The sequence below is a fragment of the Hemicordylus capensis genome, chromosome 5 (assembly GCF_027244095.1).
Source record: "Hemicordylus capensis ecotype Gifberg chromosome 5, rHemCap1.1.pri, whole genome shotgun sequence".
Lineage (NCBI taxonomy): Eukaryota > Metazoa > Chordata > Lepidosauria > Squamata > Cordylidae > Hemicordylus > Hemicordylus capensis.
The window spans coordinates 130,593,657-130,614,624 of record NC_069661.1 but is presented as its reverse complement, the minus strand read 5'-3'; the positions used below and the strand labels follow the sequence as shown (position 1 = coordinate 130,614,624).

General features: G+C 44.2%; 1 protein-coding gene and 1 long non-coding RNA gene across 2 annotated transcripts in view; one reads left to right on the top strand and one right to left on the bottom strand.

Moving 5' to 3' along the window:
• The window catches only part of LOC128327313 (uncharacterized), a 45,067-nt gene extending 41,300 nt beyond the window's left edge, over positions 1–3,767 (top strand). The window contains exons 3-4 of the long non-coding RNA XR_008308581.1: positions 379–587; positions 2,918–3,767. This is a non-coding gene — a long non-coding RNA (uncharacterized LOC128327313). The remainder of the gene's footprint in view (positions 1–378; positions 588–2,917) is intronic.
• Positions 1–20,968, bottom strand: part of LOC128327309 (potassium voltage-gated channel subfamily KQT member 1-like) — a 556,996-nt gene that overhangs the window by 370,492 nt on the left and 165,536 nt on the right. The gene's annotated exons all lie outside the window — the stretch shown is intronic.

Here is a 20,968-nt window from a genome sequence, read left to right as displayed (position 1 = left end):
AATCGTGGAAAAACCAGTTTTCAGGCAGCAAGCTATGTTTTGTCAGCTGGCTCTAGGAAGCTATTGGACAGAAGGAAAACCCAGAAGCAAGCAGTGCGAACATACACAAAATAAAACTCAGAGAGGAGAGGGGAGGGGAGGAACTGCGTCTATAATGCTGTGGTTCCTATTCGAAGTGGCTTCACTTGTACACTGAGAGCGGCAAGCACTGTCTGAAAAAGCTCCAGGGAGTTATTCACACATGGCTTCATGCTGCAGGGTAAATGTTGAGCGAAGCCACTTACACTTGTGGCATCTGAGGGAAGCAGCCCCCCCCCCTGCTCTCGGGTTTGCTTTTGATGCAAGTTCACATTTCATGCCTCTGTGTTTTTCTTCTAGCCAATAGGGAGAGAGCAAGCAAGAGACTGCTCCTTGGATAGAACACAATGATTCTACGTCAGTGCCTCTACCTATTTGCTCCAGCATTTTCAGAAAACCTCTCTTGAAACCAGCATTTTAAAAACCTGGAAATACACTGAGATAAGCTGGAATTCGAAAGACAAAGCCCGATTTGTGTGTGGAGTGCTTCCAAGGATCTCGAATTTGGGGTAAGTTTGGCTGATGTGTGAACGCACACACTCTGTTTCGGGGGAGATTTGGGATAACAGCCCTGTCTGTAAAAGCTCCAGGTTACGAAAATGTCCAATAAATGAAAACTGGGGATCTTGGTGACACATGTACTCTCATGGCGCATGTAGCGTGTACCCATTTATTTTTTTTTGCCAATCTCAGATTTACATCACAGAAACCCCATATTAAGCTGACACTGAAAACCAGAGTTCAAATCTAAGATTAACGATCTTGATTTAAACATATGTTGCACCACCATATGTGTTCATTTTTTGTTTATCAGATATTGCCATAATTATGTGAACTGGCCCTCTTCATACTTCTGCACCTGAGGGCACCAAGGCCTGATCACATACAGTCCCAGATAGTTGGCTAAGTAGACTAAATTCCAGTGATAGGCCATGAGATTCCTCATTCAAACCCTGGATTCACTGACAAGACTCCAGCACACCAATGTTGCAGAAATAGCAGCAATGCTCACTTCAGGAATTAATGTGATAAATTCAAACTACATGTAAAAGAACATGCATGCTATTTAGCTGAAAACATATTTGACAGAAAGCACTGACTAGTTATGGAATTAATTTTCTATGTTATGTCATAAAAATAGTTACTAGAACATTTCATATTAGTCCAGAATAGACACACACACACACACACACACACACACACACACACACACAGACACACCAAACATGTTTGTGAGTTATGATTTGATTTAATTAGTCAAGACACATCTGTTCACCCAGGCTTTTACTTATATTTACAGTATTAATAGTTAACACTTTTAACATGTTTTAAATTGTTTTAATGTTTTCATTTTGTTTTACTGGTATTTTTACTGTAAACTGCCCAGAGACACGCAGGATAGAAATTTATTAAATAGATAGACAGATAGACAGATAGATAAAATTAGGCCACATTTACACAATCATGATGATCCAAAAAGATAAATCATGCTGACCAGAGATGTACCTAGGTAATTTTGGAGCCTGGACTTAAAGACCTTTGGAGGCCACAGCACAACAATTTAAGCATCACCCCACCCCCAACACACACACACACACCGTGACACACACGGAAAGTTTTTTTTTAACACGTGGGTTCTTGAGGGCACAAACAGCAACTGAACTCACAAGAATGTAAGGATATAAAAAGGGGGAAATTATGCAAATATACGTTAGCAGAAACATTTCAACATGCAACTTAATATATTCCCATCCCTCATATTCCTCCCCACCCCACCTCCGTTTTTAAAGCACAGGTCACAATCACACTTGGCTGCCTGGCACAGTACCGGCCAGCTGCAACCATACTACCCAGGACAGACTAAAGATGATTTGGGGGGCCCCAGGGGGCACAGAGGCCCTGGACTTCAGCCCCAAAGTCGACTGACTGACTGACAGCCCCAAAGTCCAGGAGTAAGAGCCCCACTGATGCTGAACTGGACTAGTTTATTAGACAAGCGATATTAGGGATTGCTGTCTTCACTAAAGCAGAGAAACATGGACATCAGCATAGCAACCCAGATATATTATGGTCCCCTTATCATTTTGAAAGAATGTGAGATGGACTGTCTTAAAGTGAAGTACTTTTTACAATACACCATATCTGTTGTCTCTCTTCCATATCCCCAGACTATAGCTGGACTTCCAATACATTTCTTTCATTCTCCCCATTTCATCTAATACACCAAGCATTGTGTCCCGCTTCTAAGGATTGCCACATGGTCCCTGGCTATGAAGCATAGTGGTCCCTTCTGAAATGGCTGCACCTTTGACATAGCTTTTGTATTTTTTTAAACTGACACTGTACAAACATTCTCAAATCCTTTTTGTCACAAGAAAAGGATCATTCAAACATAGCCATGCTTTCTAGAACAAAGTTGAAGAAAGCACGTGTCAGAACAAAATATGCATGCTACTTGAGGTCCACATGCCTATCCCAAGGCTGAATAAAAGTGAGGGAAGAGCAGATATGCTCCATTCCATCCTGTGACTGCTCCATGGGCTCACTTGGCCCTAGATTCTGCTCCACTATCTTCCAAATTCAAGAATTTCTAACATTAATTCTGGAAGTGGTACATGTTTGTCAGTTTTTCAGTTCACAAATCTCTCTTCCTCAGGCTGGATATTAAACAAAAAGGGATTGGTGAAAGAATAGAAAGATGTTGCTGTGCTGAATACTCTTCAGTTTTGATTCTGAGACAGAAATAAAGTAGGGGAGATTATGAGATTAAATAAAGTAGTGGCATGAGGTTGAAATTCTTTTTTAAAAAGAATACTTAATTGTGATTTTTCCTGATTAGATTGTACCCAGTGCAAAACATCTCCGAGCACAGAGAAAAAGGAAGAACCTATGGTTGCCGTCTGGATTTTTTCCGAATGGACCAATGCAGCTGCCTGCAGTTTCTAGGACTCAGACAGTGATGCCTGTGACTGACAGGATGGATATGAGATTTTTATATGGATCAACAGCAGGAGAGAGGGGATGCCCTCAGGTCTTGCCTATGGGTTTCCCAGAGGAATCGGGTGGGCCACTATGCTGGACTAGATAGGCCTTGGGCTTGATCCAGCAGGATTGTTCTTATGGGGTTAACAAAGTACTTGTGGAATCTTTAAAAAATAGTGTTTCTAAAGGGGTGGAAAGATACAGATGAAACCCCCCCCCAAAGACTTTCATCTTTTCTTCTCTCCATGATCCTTGCCTCATGTTTGAAATTATTTTTTTTGCCTGTATTATTATTATTATTATTATTAATTTTTACATTTATATCCCGCTCTTCCTCCAAGGAGCCCAGAGCAGTGCACTACATACTTGAGTTTCTCTTTCACAACAACCCTGTGAAGTAGGTTAGGCTGAGAGAGAAGTGACTGGCCCATAGTCACCCAGCTAGTTTTATGGCTGAATGGGGATTTGAACTCGGGTCTCCCCGGTCCTAGTCCAGCACTCTAACCACTACACCACACTGGATCTCATACTTATTCCACTCCACCCCCGTGGGTAAATATCACATACATGTTATAGAGTAGACTCTGGTCCACATGATGCTCAAGGCAACACTGGCACTCCTGACTGGGTAGCATTGCCGCCTATATGGAAGTCAGCCCTAGCAGTGTTGTACAAGAGCACAGTTACGCAGCTACCTAAAGCAGTGCACCCAGACTTGCACAATGGAACTTACATTGTTTCCAATGTAAGCGGTGCTGCTCAAGTGAGGGAGCACTGTTTTAAGCCATGGCATAACTGGGCTTTTGCGCAGCACCACTAGGCCTGGCTTCCATTTGTGCAGCAGTGCCGGCTGATCAAGAATGTCAGCGTTACCTTGCATGTCATGTTGGCCTCTATTTATATAAGTGACTCTATAATAGCTTGTCCACAGAATATCCTCAGGGAAATGTGGAACAGAAAACACTATTAGCTAAGCCTCAGAGATGGGTGACAGGTGAATGAGGTTATTAGCCAATTTGCTGACCTTACGCAAGATGAAACACCAAGAATCAGAGACCAGTGTAGGGATTTTGAATTGCCATTCTGGGCCCCCAAAAGCTTCAGGAAAAGAGAGCAGAAGCTACTTCACTCTGCCCCTTCTGAGCTTGTAACCACAGCTTTCAAGGCCAGTAGCTGAATCTTTCTCCTCTTCTTCAACCAGCTCCACAGACAGCCTTTACATCCATAGCCATGATCTCCATCCTCACCCACCCCCCACCCTCTGAAGTCAAGAGATTACTCAGGCTCCCCCTGGGTTTTAACACCCTTCCTCCATATCCATCCTCCTCTGCCAACTGGCTCCTGGTTAGTAGACAGTTGTTCATTGCCCCATAAAGGTAAAGTGTGCTGTCAAGTTGATTTCGACACCTGGCGCCCAAAGAGTCCTGTGGTTTTCTTTTGGTAGAATACAGGAGGGGTTTACCATTGCCTTCTCCCATGCAGTATGAGATGATGCCTTTCAGCATCTTCCTATATCGCTGGTGCCCGATATAGCAGGGATTCGAACCAGCAACCTTCTGCTTATTAATCAAGCATTTCCCCTCTGCCCCATACCATGTTAAAAAACCAAAAACCTAGTATGACATTTCTGTTTCGACCAAAAGCAAACAAAAACCCCAACCATTAAGAGACAATCAGCTTCCTAGTTGTAAAATGCGTACGCAATCAATCAGAATATTGTGTGTGTGAGGGAATAAACTTTTATGAATAGAACTCTGATTAGTATTTGAGGTATTTACTGGGGACATGAGAGTCCCAGTGCAGTTTTCAGCAATGCTTCTCCTGTGTTACTTCTATAGTCCTGTGAGGTTTCTCATATTCTTTGAATTAAAACAGGGGAAAGTCTCGTGTTTATGTGGGCGAGTAGCATGCAGTTTTAGTACGAGTCATTGAGCCAAGGATTTGTGACAAAGCACAGTAGTTGACATAACTTCAAAATGTGATTGTGTTCCTCACACCACACCCCCCAAATAAGCGAACACACATGCAGCTTGTACTGTTTAATGGATTTCAGAGCTGGGCAAATTAATAGGCTCCATACTGCCTTCTGATGCTCACACACATTAAAAAAAAATAAAAATAAAAATACTGAGCATTTTAACAAAGTGTATATGAATTCATTTATCTGGCATAAAAACACTTCTACTGTAGGCCAAGGTACACGTTACACTAACCAAGCAGTTTAGCTCTTCCATGCTTCATTTCTTTTTGCTAAATATTAGGGGCTGGGGTGGGCGGATGGGGGGAGAAGAGCAATCCAGCTTTAACCTTTTCTGACCATGGTCCTGATCTGGATTGGGTCTCACTCAGCAGCTATTTCTCCCAAAGAGGAAGCTCTCTTGAGCTCTGCCTCAAAGGAAATAGAAGCCACAGTGGGTCCCAATCCAGACTGGAATTACAGCAGAAAAAAAGGTATCAGCTGGAGCTTCTCTCCCAGGGAAATAATGGGTGTGTTTCTGTGATCGGGATGCCTCCCTCTACTCTTGCCACTGACCTGATCCAGATACCCTGCAACAGCTGATATTTAACAAAAAGGAACCGAATGGGGCAAACTACATGGCTAAGATGATAATTAGTTTGAACATAAGAACAGCCCTGCTGGATCAGGCCCAAGGCCCATCTAGTCCAGCATCCTGTTTCTCACAGTGGCCCACCAGATGCTGCTGGAAGCCACAGGCAGGAGTTGAGGGCGTGCCCTCTCTCCTGCCATTACTCCCCTGCAACTGGTTCTCAGAGCCATCTTGCCTTTGAGACTGGAGGTGGCCCACAGCCCTCCGACTAGTAGCCATTGATGGACCTCTCCTCCATGAAGTTATCCAAACCCCTCTTAAGGCCATCCAGGTTGTTGGCTGTCACCACGTCCTGTGGCAGAGATTTCCACAAATGGATCACGTGTTGTGTGAAAAAGTACTTCTATTGTTGGTCCTAGACCTCCTGGCAATCAATTTCATGGAGTGACCCCTGGTTCTAGTGTTGTGTGAGAGGGAAAAGAATTTCTCTCTCTCCAATTTCTCCAAACCATGCATGATTTTATAGACCTCTATCAGGTTTCCCCCCCAGTCGTCTTTTTTCTAATCTAAAAAGTCCCAGGTGCTGTAGGCTTGCCTCATAAGAAAGGTGCTCCAGGCCCCTGATCATCTTGGTTACCCTCTTCTGCACCTTTCCCAGTTCAACAATGTCCTTTTTAAGATGTGGTGACCATAACTGTATGCAGTACTCCAAGTGTGGTCACACCATAGTTTTGTATAAGGGCATTAAAATATTAGCCGTTTGATTTTCAATCCCCTTTCTAATGATCCCTAGCATTGAATTTGCCTTTTTCACTGCTGCCGCACATTGAGTCGACACTTTCAACGAGCTGTCCACCATGACCCCAAGATCCCTCTCCTGGTCAGTCACCCAGAAAGCCAACTGTCCCAGAAAGGCAACTAAATGTTAAGTAGGACTATGAATCTAACTATAACAGCACGTGGGATAATCCTTCAAAGAATAGTTCCAAGTATTTAGCACATAGCATAAACATGTAATAGCACCTTAAATATGAGAAGAAAGACTATTGCTATTACTTATACAGTGGTCCCTCGACTTACGTATTTAATCCATTCCGAACGCACGTTTGGAGGTCGAAATTTTCGTAAGTCGAAGTGCGCACCACGGAAGTCTGGAAACATTCGTAAGTCGAGGAAACCGCATCTAAAAATTCGTAGGTCGAGTAAGCTGAATCTAAACCGGCAACTACTTCCGGTCTTTTTTGTCGCTCGTAACTTGAAAACATCAGATGTCAAGTAGTTCGTAGGTCGAGGGATTACTGTACACAGCTTTTTGAAGTGGTTTACATAGAAAATAATAATAATGAGGCATAGGGTCAATTCACATAAAAGCCTATGAACAAATCTCCTCATAATGGGAAGATTCCAAGGAACTGTAACACTTGTTGATTAGGACAGTTGCTGCAGCCACTTGGGGAGCATTCCCTTCTGCTCTCTCAGGGCACAGCAACTGCTCACCTTTTCATTAAGGATGTGCCCAAAACATTTTGGAGGCCATTATAGAGACATCCAAAACGTTTTGACCACCAGGGCCATTTCAGCTTTCAGAGGCTGTGGGGGTGTTCCCTTAAGGGTGAGGAAGGGAGCACTTACCCCTCCCGCTGCATTTTCCCCACTGGTGCTCTGTTGTATCAAAGCCCCTTGGGGCGGCAGTGTACCTCCCTGCCGCCCCGTTGCCATCCTCAGCCGGAAGTATCGGGCGCACGTGTGCCTGTTGCATGTGCGCGCATGCACAGCAGACGGGGGCACAAGCGCACAACGGGCACACGTGTGCCCGGTACTTCTGACCACTTCCAGCTGAGGACAGCTATGGGATGGCAGGGAGGTACGCTGCTGCCCCAAGGGGCTTTGATACAACAGAGCACCAGCAGGGGAAATGCGGCGGGAGGGGTAAGTGCACCCTCGCCCACCCTTAAGGGAACACCCCTGCTGCCTCCGGAACGGTTCTGGGCACATCCCTACTGTTAATCCTTCAGTAATGCCATCTCCTTATGCAGAGAAGAATAAGAATGTCATTACAACCACTGCTACTTCCCAGCTCCTTTCTGCTGCTACACTCAGTGTCAGGTTTAGGCACATGCTGAGTAAGCTTAAGGCCTCACATTATGAGGGGCAAAAATATCTTCTGTAGCTACACAATTATTTATTAATATTGAGTTTATAAATCTATGCAGAAATATTTATTTCTATTTTCATTAGAATGATGGTGTTGTTTTTAATGCTCTGGGGCCTTTTAAGCTTGGCATAGCTTTGGGTCTCCGCCTGTCATAATCTGGCCCTGGGTGCACTGCTGGAGGGTAGTAAATGGCTGAGCAGATGGCAGCAGTCCAGTCCAGGCTGGAAAGAGTGGCAGCAGCAGTTGTTAGAACAATGGCTAATGCATTTCATCACAGGGAATTCTTCATGAAGTTGTCCATAGGAGAAAAGTTTCACTAACTGCCCTGCTTCAGATGCACATACTGGCAAGAGCCACTTAGATGGTGGCAGTGCTGGCTCAGGAGCTTCCGCCTCTTCGGGCAGTGTCATGGGACTGATCTCCCAAGGGATGACCTCTTGTCAATTATGTGGTATGTTAACAGCACCAGGACTAAGCAACACTAGTGGCAGTCTTCGCACATTACCTGGATCAGCAGTGGGAGAAAACACTTCAACATGGGAGAAGCTGCATAAGCAGTAGCATCTATCCTAGTTAAAGTTCACATCAAGGCGGTCTAAGAACCCCAATGAGGAGGCATGTGATTCTGGGAATAATATTATTTTATTATTTTGTTATATTCAAAATACAAACAAGAACTATTTACAAAAATTTTATATATAAAGGCTTATATACTGTGCAGAGAAATGGGGATGGTCACATATGTGCCCACGCTGCATCAAGGATTGTTTTTTGTTTTTGTTTTTTAAACAAAAACCATATCTGTGCTACTGTGGAGTTCCACTCCTACTAACTCTGAGTCCTGAACAATCGCACACTGCGAAAATACTTCCATTGGGAATACTGGAAGTATTGTTACAGTGCATGATTGCACAGGAGTTAGTAAAAATGGAACAGACCCATCCTCACACCAGCATGGGTGTGGTTTTTAAATCCCCACAGTAGCACAGGCAGATCAGTTACCGTTACTGTTTTTCTGTGTGACATGTAAGCCAATCACTTTAAAGCATTCTCCACAGGTATTTTCAGAGACATGATTTCAACTATCCATTATATATGTTAAACAAATCATTTAAGACATCTACTGCTATTCCAATACTGGAAAAATCAGTGTCAGGACTTCAGTGTCAGGACTCCCCTCCATGAGGACCCTGCGGAGTCATCCAACAAGGAATCATTAGCCAGCTCCTTTGCCTCTGTTGAGCCAGAAGACACTCTGGAACCCAGTGCCTAGAATCCCTTTCATGAAGACTTCAAGGAGTCTTCTAAGGAGTCTTCTATCCAGTCCCTGGCCCTCCACTGAGCCAGAGGTCCCTCTGAAACCCAGCACCATCCCTTGCTCCTCTGCAGACCAACAGGAGGACATAGCCCCCATGAAGGATGCTGATGGGAAGGTTGCAGACCAAGTTAGATCAATACTAACTTCCTTTCCTCATGAAGCCACAGGAGGATTATTAGCTCTAAGTCCAATCTTACGTCACTAAGATCACAGCAGCCATCAACAAATGAAAAACTCTTAAATGTTTCAAGTACCCCTACAAAATCCAATGGTATTAAACTACCTGTGATTAATCTTCTTGTTCAACATAAGTTCCCAAAGGCTTGAGGGCATATTCACTAAATATGCAACAGGTGCATAATTGTTAAAACACCAATACCTTGAATAAACTGTCGGAAATACTTGCTTTATCCACCAAAGATGTTGGGTGCCATTGACTAAGGGTGTCTGCAAATCCCTCTCTTGCTGAAATTCAAGCACAGAATGCATGGTTCTAGACCTCTCAGCTTTCAAATAGATCAAGTTTTATATGGTATTGTCTACCGATTCCGTGTATTCTGCAACATACATATTTAAATTTGTATTTCACAATGTATTTTAGAAGGACATAAGAAGAACCTTGCTGGATCAGGGCAAGGCCCATCCAGTCCAGCCTGCTGCCTCATGCAGCAGCCAATCACATGCATATGGGAAGTCCACAAGCAGAAAAAAGAAGGCAACTGCCTTCTCCCTTGATGTTCCCTAATATCTGGTGTTCAGGGACATGCCACCTCTGTTCCTGATGGAAGTATATCCATCCTCAGCACAGCATCCCTCCAGTGGCTGTTGCTGGTGTCTATCTTATTTCTTTTTTAGATTGTGAAACCTTTGGGGACAGGGAGCCATTTTATTTATTTATTTATATCTATGTAAACTGCTGTGGAACTTTTTGTTGAAAAGCAGTTTATAAATATTCATCGTATTTGGTGACAGAAAAAAAAATTCATGGAATTTTGAAGAAAGGGAGAGAAACTGAAATTAAGGAGAAAATGGTAAAATTTAAACAGAACAGAAATAGAGATCTCAGTATTGCTCTATTTGTTGTGTTATAATCTTATAGATATTAGTGATATGCAAATTGATTTGGGTACAAATCGATTTGTATCTGAATCTAGCCGATTTGTGCAATTTGGAGACAGAACAAGTCACCCCTGTGGTTCATTGGTTAAATTCGGGTCCAAATCAGATTGTGCTAGATTTGATTTGAATCAATTTGAGATTTTGATTCCTCCTATTAATTCCCCCCAGATTCCGAGCTTTCAATTAAAAAACAAAGCTCAGTGCTATCCCTTGTAGTGTCATGGCTCAGACTTCTGACTCAGAAGAGTCAGAGCAGGAACAGGAGGATTCGCCTGCTAGTGAGGGCTCAGAGGCACAGCAAAAGGATTTGGCAGGGAAACCAGACTCTGGAGCTGAGGATTCGGAACAGCTGCCAGACATGATTTCTGATGAGGAGGAGGCGGCTGAGATTTCACCTGTCTTGAGAAGACATCTCAAGAGGGTAGCTCAGTAAGAGTCACGCAGGTGCAGGAGATCACAAGAGAGGAAGCAGACATGCTGACTCAGGGAAGCCTGATTGGCTGCTGGTTCTCTTGAGCCATATATATTTAGCAGTCTGTCAATTGCTCAGATGCTGTTAGCAACTTTCGCAGACCGCAGACCGTGTGCTATTTTGAATTCCCAACTTTTCCAAGTTCCAGTTTGCCCTTGTTTGTGCTTTCCTGCTTTGTTCTGTTAGTTCCTTGTTCTGGTGTCCTTCATTCTTTTTTCATTCCTTGCTCTGTGTTTTCTTTTCAGTTATTATTCAGTTATTGTTAGAGGAGAGGGATACCTAGTTCAGTTCAGGGGACTTAATTCATTTACTAATTTCTTTGTGAGTCTTATTTTCCTTCATGTAGCTTCGTTGCTACTTTCTGTTAACTCACAGGGGGAGTACTGAAGGAGGTTGTAAATCCTGTTGGGTTAGCTGAGCTAACAGATTTATGACATGTAGAAGTGGTGTTATTGAGCAAAATGTGTGTCACTGTTTTTCAAGTGTTTGAATTCTTTGGTGCATAACTTTTCCTCAATGAATCCCTATGAGGATTCTGCCATGTCAACTGCCATGTGCCAACTACACTACACTCCCACCCACAAGGCAGTGGGGTACTACTCAGTTTATGTTCTAGGAATTTTTTCAAGTGTTTAGACTCTTTGGTGTCTAATAACCTTTCCTCATAATGAATCCCTATGAGGATTCATTACACACCAAAGAGTCTAAACACACACAAAAATTCCTAAAATATAAACTGAATACCGAGTGGCTTGTGGGATAGTTGGCACATGGGATGCCACTAATTCCCCACCCCCACCCGCAAAATAGTGGAGTCAAAATGAACAGAAGAAATTAAGGTGTGTAATGAAGACACCAAAGAATATAAAGATTTCAAAAATTCCTAAAAAATAAACTGAGTACCCCTCTGTGTGTGTGTGTGTGTGTGTGTGTGTGTGTGTGTGTGTGTTCGGAGGTGGGCAGGGTGTAGTGGACACATGGCAGTCGACAATTGGCACTGTTCAATGACAGTCAAAATGAACAGAAGAAATGAAGGTGTGCAATGAATCCTCATAGGGATTGATTATGAGGAAAAGCTATTATACACCGAAGAATCCAAACACTTGAAAAATAGTGACCACACATTTTGCCCCATAACTTCACTTCTACAAGGGCTAGAGCTTAGATTTTTTTTAAAAAAATTAAAGCTGGAGAAACATGTTACGGCTAGGATAGGGCGACTTCAAATCTCCATTATTTCCTATGGTGTAAATATACAAAATCAGTAAAAACTAAAGAAAACCATTATAAATCAACCAAGTGCCCCCACTGCCTTGAAACCTGAGTGGTATGTGGCACCCATGGGAACCTACTCACCACCCAAACATGGTGCCCCTAGGACCTTTATAAGTGGTTGATACAAATCCAAATCAAATCTTGGTGATTTGAGGGGGACAGATTCGGACACAGAACAAATCAGGGGTGATTCAATTCAGCACAAATCAAATCGAAAAAATTGATGCATGCACATCCCTAATAGATATTAGGAGGCTGTTCTCACAAGCCACCAAGACTGGGCTAGGGCAGCTAAGCCCGGGCTTGCTGCCCGTGAGAACCGCCAGGAACTGAGTGGCTCCCACTGGTGCTGCAATGGCAAACCTGCCTAAGGAGCCCACTGGTTAACCAAGGGTAAGGGTGCGAGTTCACTCTTAACTTGGGCTAAATGCTTGTGTGTGAGAATTGATTGATCCTAGCTGATGCTGGCACAGGAGCGGGCTCCCAGCCATCGCTGGGGGTATCCCCACAATGCACTGCATACTTGTACGGTGCATTGTGGGATTTCTGGGGGCTCGGACCACATGTCCTGACCCCTCTACCTTAGTGCTGCATGGGGCAGCAGCGGGCCATCTGGGCATGCAATCAGCATGCCCTGACCCGCCCAGACCCAGCAGTCTACCCTCAAGCCCTCTAACGCAATTGTGAGAAAGGGCTCTACTGTAAATATAAGGTTAACAATAGGAGGCAATTTCATCTTTTTCTCCCCTAGGAAGGTTCAAATAAATTTCACTATATTTTAGTTTTAAAAGATTGCAAATGACATCTGATTACCTCTGCTTAGAACATTACCTTTGCATGAAACATTCAAGAGAGATGAAACCAAATCATTTTGTATTAAGTTTCAGAAAGTGAAGACATTCTCCTTGGATTCTGAGTTGATAAATGAAGCCACATTTAACAAACACACACAATGTGCATACAAAGGGCAATACTAAATTGTCCAGTGTGATCAAGACTGTAAATGGAAGCTTGCAAAGTATTTTTACTAAAAAATTCAAATTCTGGTGGATGAATTCCAGTTTCTCTCTCATTCTGTTCTGATGACACATAATGTCACATTGTGTCATTCCTTTTGCCCATAATTGAGAATGTCCCTCTGACTCAAATTGCTCTCAAGATTTAGAGTTGCAAAAGGTTGGGAGCTGTGCTTGTGAATAAACTACATCCATCTTCATCCTGAGAATGCTCTCTTAGGACATAAACAATGGCCATAAACAAGAATTAGCAGTCGGTCTGAAAAAGTAGCGCAGCATAAGCACTGCATGCACAATTCAGTGAGTAAGCATTTGTTAGCAGAGAGTCAAACAAGATGCAACGCTGGAGATATATGATGAGATATCTTGACAGCTTTTTTTAGCCTTAGAAATAGTTCTGGAGTTACTCTGGACAGGAGCCATGGCACTGACAGAGAGGGGATTTAAACCTCCCTCCACACCAGCTCTCTAATGGAAATCAAAACACACATACCCACACAGAGCTACTATTAGTTTCAGAGGGAAGAAAAAAATGAGTGTACTATAGGTGGTCGACTTTTTCCACCACTGGAGCTAATAGCAAGGGGCAGGCAATTTTTTGTCAAGGAAATGGTATGAGGGGATGCCCCCAAAGGCCCTGATCAAAATCGGGGACTCCTGCAGCTGCTTGTAAGGCTAAAAAACAGTATTGGGAGATTCATTCATTCATTCGATTTCTATACCGCCTTCCAAAAATGGCTCAGGGCGGTTTACACAGAGAAATAATAAATAAGTAAGATGGATCCCTGTCCCCAACGGGCTCACAATCTAAAAAGAAACAGAAGATATACACCAGCAACAGTCACTGGAAGTACTGTGCTGAGGGTGGATAGGGCCAGTTACTCTCCCCTTGCTTAATAAAGAGAAGCACCACGTTAAAAAGGTGCCTCTTTGCCAAGTTAGCAAGTGGCAGCAGTGGTGGCCACCTTGGGGTGTGGGACACTTCACATCTTGTCCTGGGGCCAATCCCCCAATGTCACTATGGCCCTGACTAGGAAAGAAGGTGGCATGGATCCCGTATGTAATAATAGGCAAAAAAGAATAATTTTTAACCAATTTAGCATATGTATATAGATTAGCTTTACATAAACTGTACATAGATAATGTACATTGATAAACTAATTTATCCCACCCACCCACCCCACCACCTTCTCCAACATATTTCCACAATTGTACTTTTTTGCCCTTTGTAAAGAAATGTACACGCTAAGTGCTGGAGAGAGCGGGGACAAGAGTTGCCATAGCAACCACACATGGAATGTTGGGAGAAGAGTTTGACTATGAATCAGCTGGTGACAGTTAGAGAGTTAGTTAGGAGTTGGTGAGGAACTGAGTACAACTAGGGGACAGAAAACTCTAGCTCATACCTGAGAGATATATTTAGAAAGGTCAAGATACACTCTGTTGAGTCTAGCAGCTGACTTATTTGGCAACATAAGTCCCTTGGCCCTTAGATGATGAGAGCATGAAAGGGAAAGGAGATTGCAGATAAGCTGTATGAGTTCTTTGAATCTGTCTTCATGGCAAAGGATACTGACCATATAGCCTCTCCAGAACTGAGCTTTTCAGGCTTGAAGGCTGAAGAACTGGGCCAATTTGAGGTGATGAGAGAGGATGTTCTAAACTCTCTCAAAAAACTAACAATTAACTAATGGCCAGGGCCAGATGGCATTCACTCAAGAGTTCTGAAGGAACTCAAATGTGAAATGCTGATCTCCTAGCAAAAATATGTAACTATGTAAATATGTAACATAGCCTGCAATCAGGCTATGTACCAGAGCACTGGAAAGTAGCCAATGTAACTCCAGTTTTCAAGAAGGGATCCGGGGGAATCTGGGAAATTACAGGCCAGTCAGCTTAACTTCGGTGTGGGGTAAACTGATGGAAAGCATACTTAAAGACAAAATTGTTAAACATATAGAAGAAAAGGCCTTGCTGAAGGAGAACCAGCACGGCTTCTTCAAGGGAAAGTCTTGCCTCACTAACCTTTTGGAGTTCTTTGAGAGTGTCAACAGGAATGTGGATATAGGTGTTCCAGTTGACATAGTATACTTGGACTTCCAAAAGGCTTTTGACAAAGTTCCCCACCAAAGTCTCTTGAGCAAACTTAGCAGTCATGAGATAAGGGGACAGGTTAATGTGTAGATCGGTAACTGGTTGAAGGACAGGAAACAGAGAGTAGGAGTAAACAGACAGAATTCACAATGGAGGTAGGTAGGAAGTGGGGTCCCCCAGGGATCAGTACTGGGACCAGTGCTCTTTAACGTCTTCATAAATGTTTTAGAAGTTGGGGTAAGCAGCAAAGTGGTCAAATTTACAGATGGCACTAAACTATTTAGGGTAGTGAAATAGGGATGTGCGAAGTGGTTCAGATCCGAACCGGTTCGAATCCGAACAGGTTCCGGCTGGGATCTGAACCACCCCCGGTTCGGTTCGAATCCGAACCAAACTGGGGGTGGTTCGGTTCGGACCGGTTTGGACCGGTTCAGAGACCTGAAAATTGGTAGGATGGTAGCTGGCACCCAGGGGTACCTGTCGCACGAACCCCAAAGCAATCGGACACTCTTGCGATTTTTTATGAATTTTTGAAAATTAATTTTATTTTTTCCTCATAGGATATAATGGGACTCGAACCAGGCCATTATTCCTTATTGTGGAGCACCCATGGGTGCCAACAACCATGCAAACCTGAAGCAATCAGACACCCCTATGATTTTTTATGAATATTTGAAATATTTTTAATTATTTTTCTCATAGAGAATAATGGGACCCGAACCAGTCCATATCCCCTATTGTGGAGCACCTAGGGGCACAAAAGTGGGGTGGGTGGTAGACAGACGGGGTGCCTACCACCCAAAATATCCCAAGGCAATTGGACACTCCTCTGATTATTGGTGAATTGTTAAAGTATTTTTGAATTCCTCATAGAGAATAATTAGGATTGCAGCAAATGTATAGCTTCACGTTGGGGGGAAAGGGGTGTCGTAGAGTTCAGTGTGGTGGGTGGTAGTTCCTAGGGTGGGCAAGGAAGCTATCAGAATTATTTGAAAGGAATTCGGCAAAGGGGTGATTTTTAAGTGATTTTTGAAGTTTACGCATCTTTAAGGTTTTTCTCCATAAAGAAGCATGGAGGTGTCAGCAAATGTATAGCTTCACGTCGGGGGGAAAGGGGTGGCCTAGAGCAGTGTGGGGTTGGTGGTAGTGCCAGGTAGGGGCAAGGAAGCTATCAGAATTATTTGAAAGGAATTGGGCAAAGGGGTGATTTTTAAGTGATTTTTGAAGTTTACATGTCTTTAAGGTTTTTCTCCATAAAGAAGCATGGAGGTGTCAGCAAATGTACAGCTTCACGTCGGCGGGAAGGGGTGGCCTATAGTGGTGTGGGGTTGGTGGTAGTGCCGGATAGGGGCAGGGAAGCTACCTGAATTTTTTCAAAGGATTTGGCCAGAGGGCTGATTTTTGGTTAATTGTTGAAGTTTACGCGTCTTTAAGGTTTTTCCTCATAATAAGTTATAATGGAGCTTTCAGCAGCCCCATAAGTGCACATGGGGGGTGCTGGGGAGGCCCAGAGCGAGTGGTAGTGTAGTGCACATAGGGTGCCAACCACCCCCATGGGTTTCTAACCCATGGGGTACAGGGTTCTCTTGTTTCTGAGGTATTAAGTGCGGATTCTATGATAGCATATTAGAGTGGATTCATGGTGTCTCATTGAAAATCTCATTTGCTATCATAGAATCCACACTCAATACCTCAGAAACAACAGAACCCTGTACCCCATGGTTAGAAACCCATGGGGGTGGTTGGAACCCTATGTGCACTACACCACCACTCGCTCTGGGCCTCCCCAGCACCCCCCATGTGCACTTATGGGGCTGCTGAAAGTTCCATTATAACTTATTATGAGGAAAAACCTTAAAGACGCGTAAACTTCAACAATTAACCAAAAATCAGCCCTCTGGCCAAATCCTTTGAAAAAATTCAGGTAGCTTCCCTGCCCCTACCCGGCACTACCACCAACCCCACACCACTATAGGCCACCCCTTCCCCCCGACGTGAAGCTATACATTTGCTGACACCTCCTTTATTGAGAAAAACCTTAAAGACGCATAAACTTCAAAAATCACTTAAAAATCACCCCTTTGCCCAATTCCTTTCAAGTAATTCTGATAGCTTCCTTGCCCACCCTAGGAACTACCACCCACCACACTGAACTCTACGACACCCCTTCCTCCCCCCTGACGTGAAGCTATACATTTGCTGCAATCCTAATTATTCTCTATGAGGAATTCAAAATACTTTAACAATTCACCAATAATCAGAGGAGTGTCCAATTGCCTTGGGATCTTTTGGGTGGTAGGCACCCCTGTCTGTCTACCACCCACCCTGCTTTTGTGCCCCTAGGTGCTCCACAATAGGGGATATGGACTGGTTCGGGTCCCATTATACTCTATGAGAAAAATAATTAAAAATGTTTCAAATATTCATAAAAAATCATAGGGGTGTCTGATTGCTTCAGTGTTTGCATGGTTGTTGGCACCCATGGGTGCTCCACAATAAGGAATAATGGCCTGGTTCGAGTCCCATTATATCCTATGAGGAAAAAATAAAATTAATTTTCAAAAATTCATAAAAAATCGTACAAGTGTCCGATTGCTTTGGGGTTTGTGTGACAGGTACCCCTGGGTGCCAGCTACCATCCTACCAATTTTCACGTGTCTGAACCGATCTGAACCGGTCCGAACCAGTTTGGATCCAAACCGAACCAGGGGGTGGTTCGGACAAAACCAAAACCGAACCACCCCCTCCTGGTTCGGACCCGGTTCATATACGAACCGGGCGAACCGGTTTTGTGCACATCCCTATAGTGAAATCAAAAACAGATTGTGAGGAGCTGCAAAAAGATATCTCCAAACTGGGGAAGTGGGTGACAAAATGGCAGATGCGGTTCAATGTAAGCAAGTGTAAGGTGATGCATATTGGGGCAAAAATCCTCAGCTTCACACACTGATGGGATCTGAGCTGTCAGTGACTGACCAGGAGAGAGATCTTGCTGGATCAGACCACCTGGAACATCTGGAGCATTTTACCTTGGAAAAGAGGTGACTAAGTGGAGACATGATCAAGGAGGTGTATAAAATTATGCATGGAGTGGAGAGGGTGAACAGAAATAAATTTCTCTCACACACAACACTAGAACCAGGGGCCATAACATGAAACTGAGGATCAACAAGAAGTACTATTTCACACATAATAAATGTGTCCATAATTAATCTATATAATTCTTTGCGATGGGATGTGGTAGTGGCCACCAGCTTGGATTACTTTAAATGGGGCTTAGACAAATTCATAGAGTACAGGTCTATCAATAACTACTAGCTGGTGGCTGTGGGCCATCTCCAGCCTCAGAAGCATGACGCCTCTCAATACCAGTTGCAGGGAACAACAGCAGGAGAGAGTGCGTGCTTATACCTCTTGCCTGTGGGCTCCCCAGTAGGGATGTGCAGGGAACCGGTTGGCCCGACCCCCCGCCCCGGTTTGATTCAGTCTGGGGGGGGGGGTTCATGAATTATTTTTTTAATTATTTTTTTCTACCTTTAGCCCCTTTGGGGGGATTCCTCTAGGCCATGAGGGGGTCTGTGAAGGTTCCGCCTCCAACCGCTGGCCTTGGTCATCACCACCGCAGCCCATTCGGTCACTTTTTCAGGCCTATTCAGGCCTCCATAGACTCGCATAGTGGCCATTTTGTCTGCCGCTGCACATGCGCAACTGGCCTCTGCGAAAAGGCAACTGAACGGGCCGCGGCTGTGATAACCGAGACTGGTGGGGGGAGGAAGAACCTTCACTGACCCCCCCCAGCCTAGAGAAAGCCCCCCGAAGGGGCAAAAGGTAGAAAAAAAATTAAAAATCGTGAACCCCCCAAACTGTTGGGGGGGCCCTCGGTTTGAGGTCAGACCGAACAGGGCTTCGGTCCAGGGTTGGACCAAACAGCGTGGTTTGGTTCGACTCCAGAGCCATTGAACCGAACCGGTTCAACGCATAACCGGAACCACCTCCGAACTGTTCACACATCCCTACTCCCCGGAGGCATCTGGTGAGCTGCTGTGTGAAACAGGATGCTGGACTCGATAGGCCTTGGGCCTGATCAAGTAGGGCTTTTCTTATGTTCTTATGATGTTTACAAGTAAATTTTAGCCTGTTGAATAACGGGCGCTAGGAAGGGAAGGGGCCCAAATTCGCCCTTCCTCCCGGCTCTGGCGGCATTGCCGCTAGGCCTCGGCGGTGGCTCTGCCGCCACCTTGGCCAGCTTCCCCCCCCGCCTCTTCCCCCCTCAATCAGCGGCCGGGCGGACTCTGGGGGCGCCACTGCCGGTCCGGTCCGGGCCGCCCCCACCTCACACTCCCGGACGGTCTGCCCGGCCGGGCAAGGGCCCCAAGAACTCCCAGATGCCCGGCTTCGGCGGCGGCTCCGCCGCCTCCCCCCCGCCCGGCTTTGGTGGCGCGGCCAGGCCACGGCCATGGCTCTGCCGCCGCCTCGGCCGCGCCACATCCTCTGGTGTCCCCCGCTTACCCGGCGTCTTCAGGGCGGCCGCTTCTGGCCGCCCAAGATGGCCGCCGGGTCCTGTTGTTCGTGCCTCCCTTGCTCTGTTCTGGGCATGCGCATGCCCAGAACAGATGAGGTACGAATGCACGCTTGGTGTCCGTCCACGGACGGACACCAAGCGTTTTATTAGAGAGGATATGCCCTACTTTGCAGAGATCCTTATTTCCATCTTTTGTAAATAATACACTAGTTCTTATTTGTTTTAACACCTTAAGCTTTCTTTCTTTTTTGAGGCACTGAACATATATGCCTATCGGAAGGGCGGTATATAAATCTAATAATTAATAAATAAATAAATATCTTTCACTCATGAGGCTATGTGACCAAGAGGTTATTTATTGAGAGCAGGGTAATAGACAATCATATGGTGGCAGTGAAATAAGGTAATAACATTAAATTCCATGATCATGGTGACACAATTGATATAAAAATCATTTTAAAAATCACCGACTTGGGAGGGGGATCTGGGTGGGTTCCTGACACCCTTTCTTTCTTTTTAATTTCCCCCGTTGCTTCTTTATTGCAATAAAGAATAACAGGGTGTGAATCAGGACTTCTTATGCATCACTGAGCAAAGCTTTTAAGTATCCAACAACCTCCAGTAAATAGGAAAATTTACTATGAGGCCAATCCATAAGTTGTATTGCAATTATGAATATATTTATCTGATACATAATGCATACACATCTTTTTGTTAATATTTCATATTTAATAAATGCTTTATTATGCTTCCTTGAAGCACTTGGGAAGCTGTGGGAAACAAAATCCTGAACTAGATGTGAAGTATGGGATGTGTGGTCTGATCCAGCAATGCAAGTAATATACTTTTGATGTAGGAGAGGGGAACTGAGGACAGCAGTAATAGTTCACCATTACACACGTTAACCATATGTACATCTTGGCAAAGCCTGTGGTTTCATCCTACATATGCTATTAAATACATTTTCCTTCTTTGCCTGCTTGTTCTCAGAAGTGAATCCAAATGTACTATACATGAAATGAAAACGTCAAAAGCTGCACACAATGAAAAGCCACTTCCAAACAGTACTTCAGAAATGAATGAGAACTTGTTGTGCAAAACAGAGAGCTGATTTCAGCACCACATGCATGTAATAAAAATGGCAAAACTTATATTGCTTTTGCTTAGTGTGTGAAGAATATGTTGTATCACCCTTGTTCTCAACTAGCTACCCTGTAAACACATTTCTCATGTCATAGTAAATATACTGTTTCATGCTTCCCTACATACCCAAACATTAGGCAGTCCCAGGTACATTTTTAGCCTACTTTCTAAAGTGAAGGCTTATGAGATCACCATGTCTGCATGTTTGTTCATGCATGTATTCATGCATGTCCTCTAATAACTTT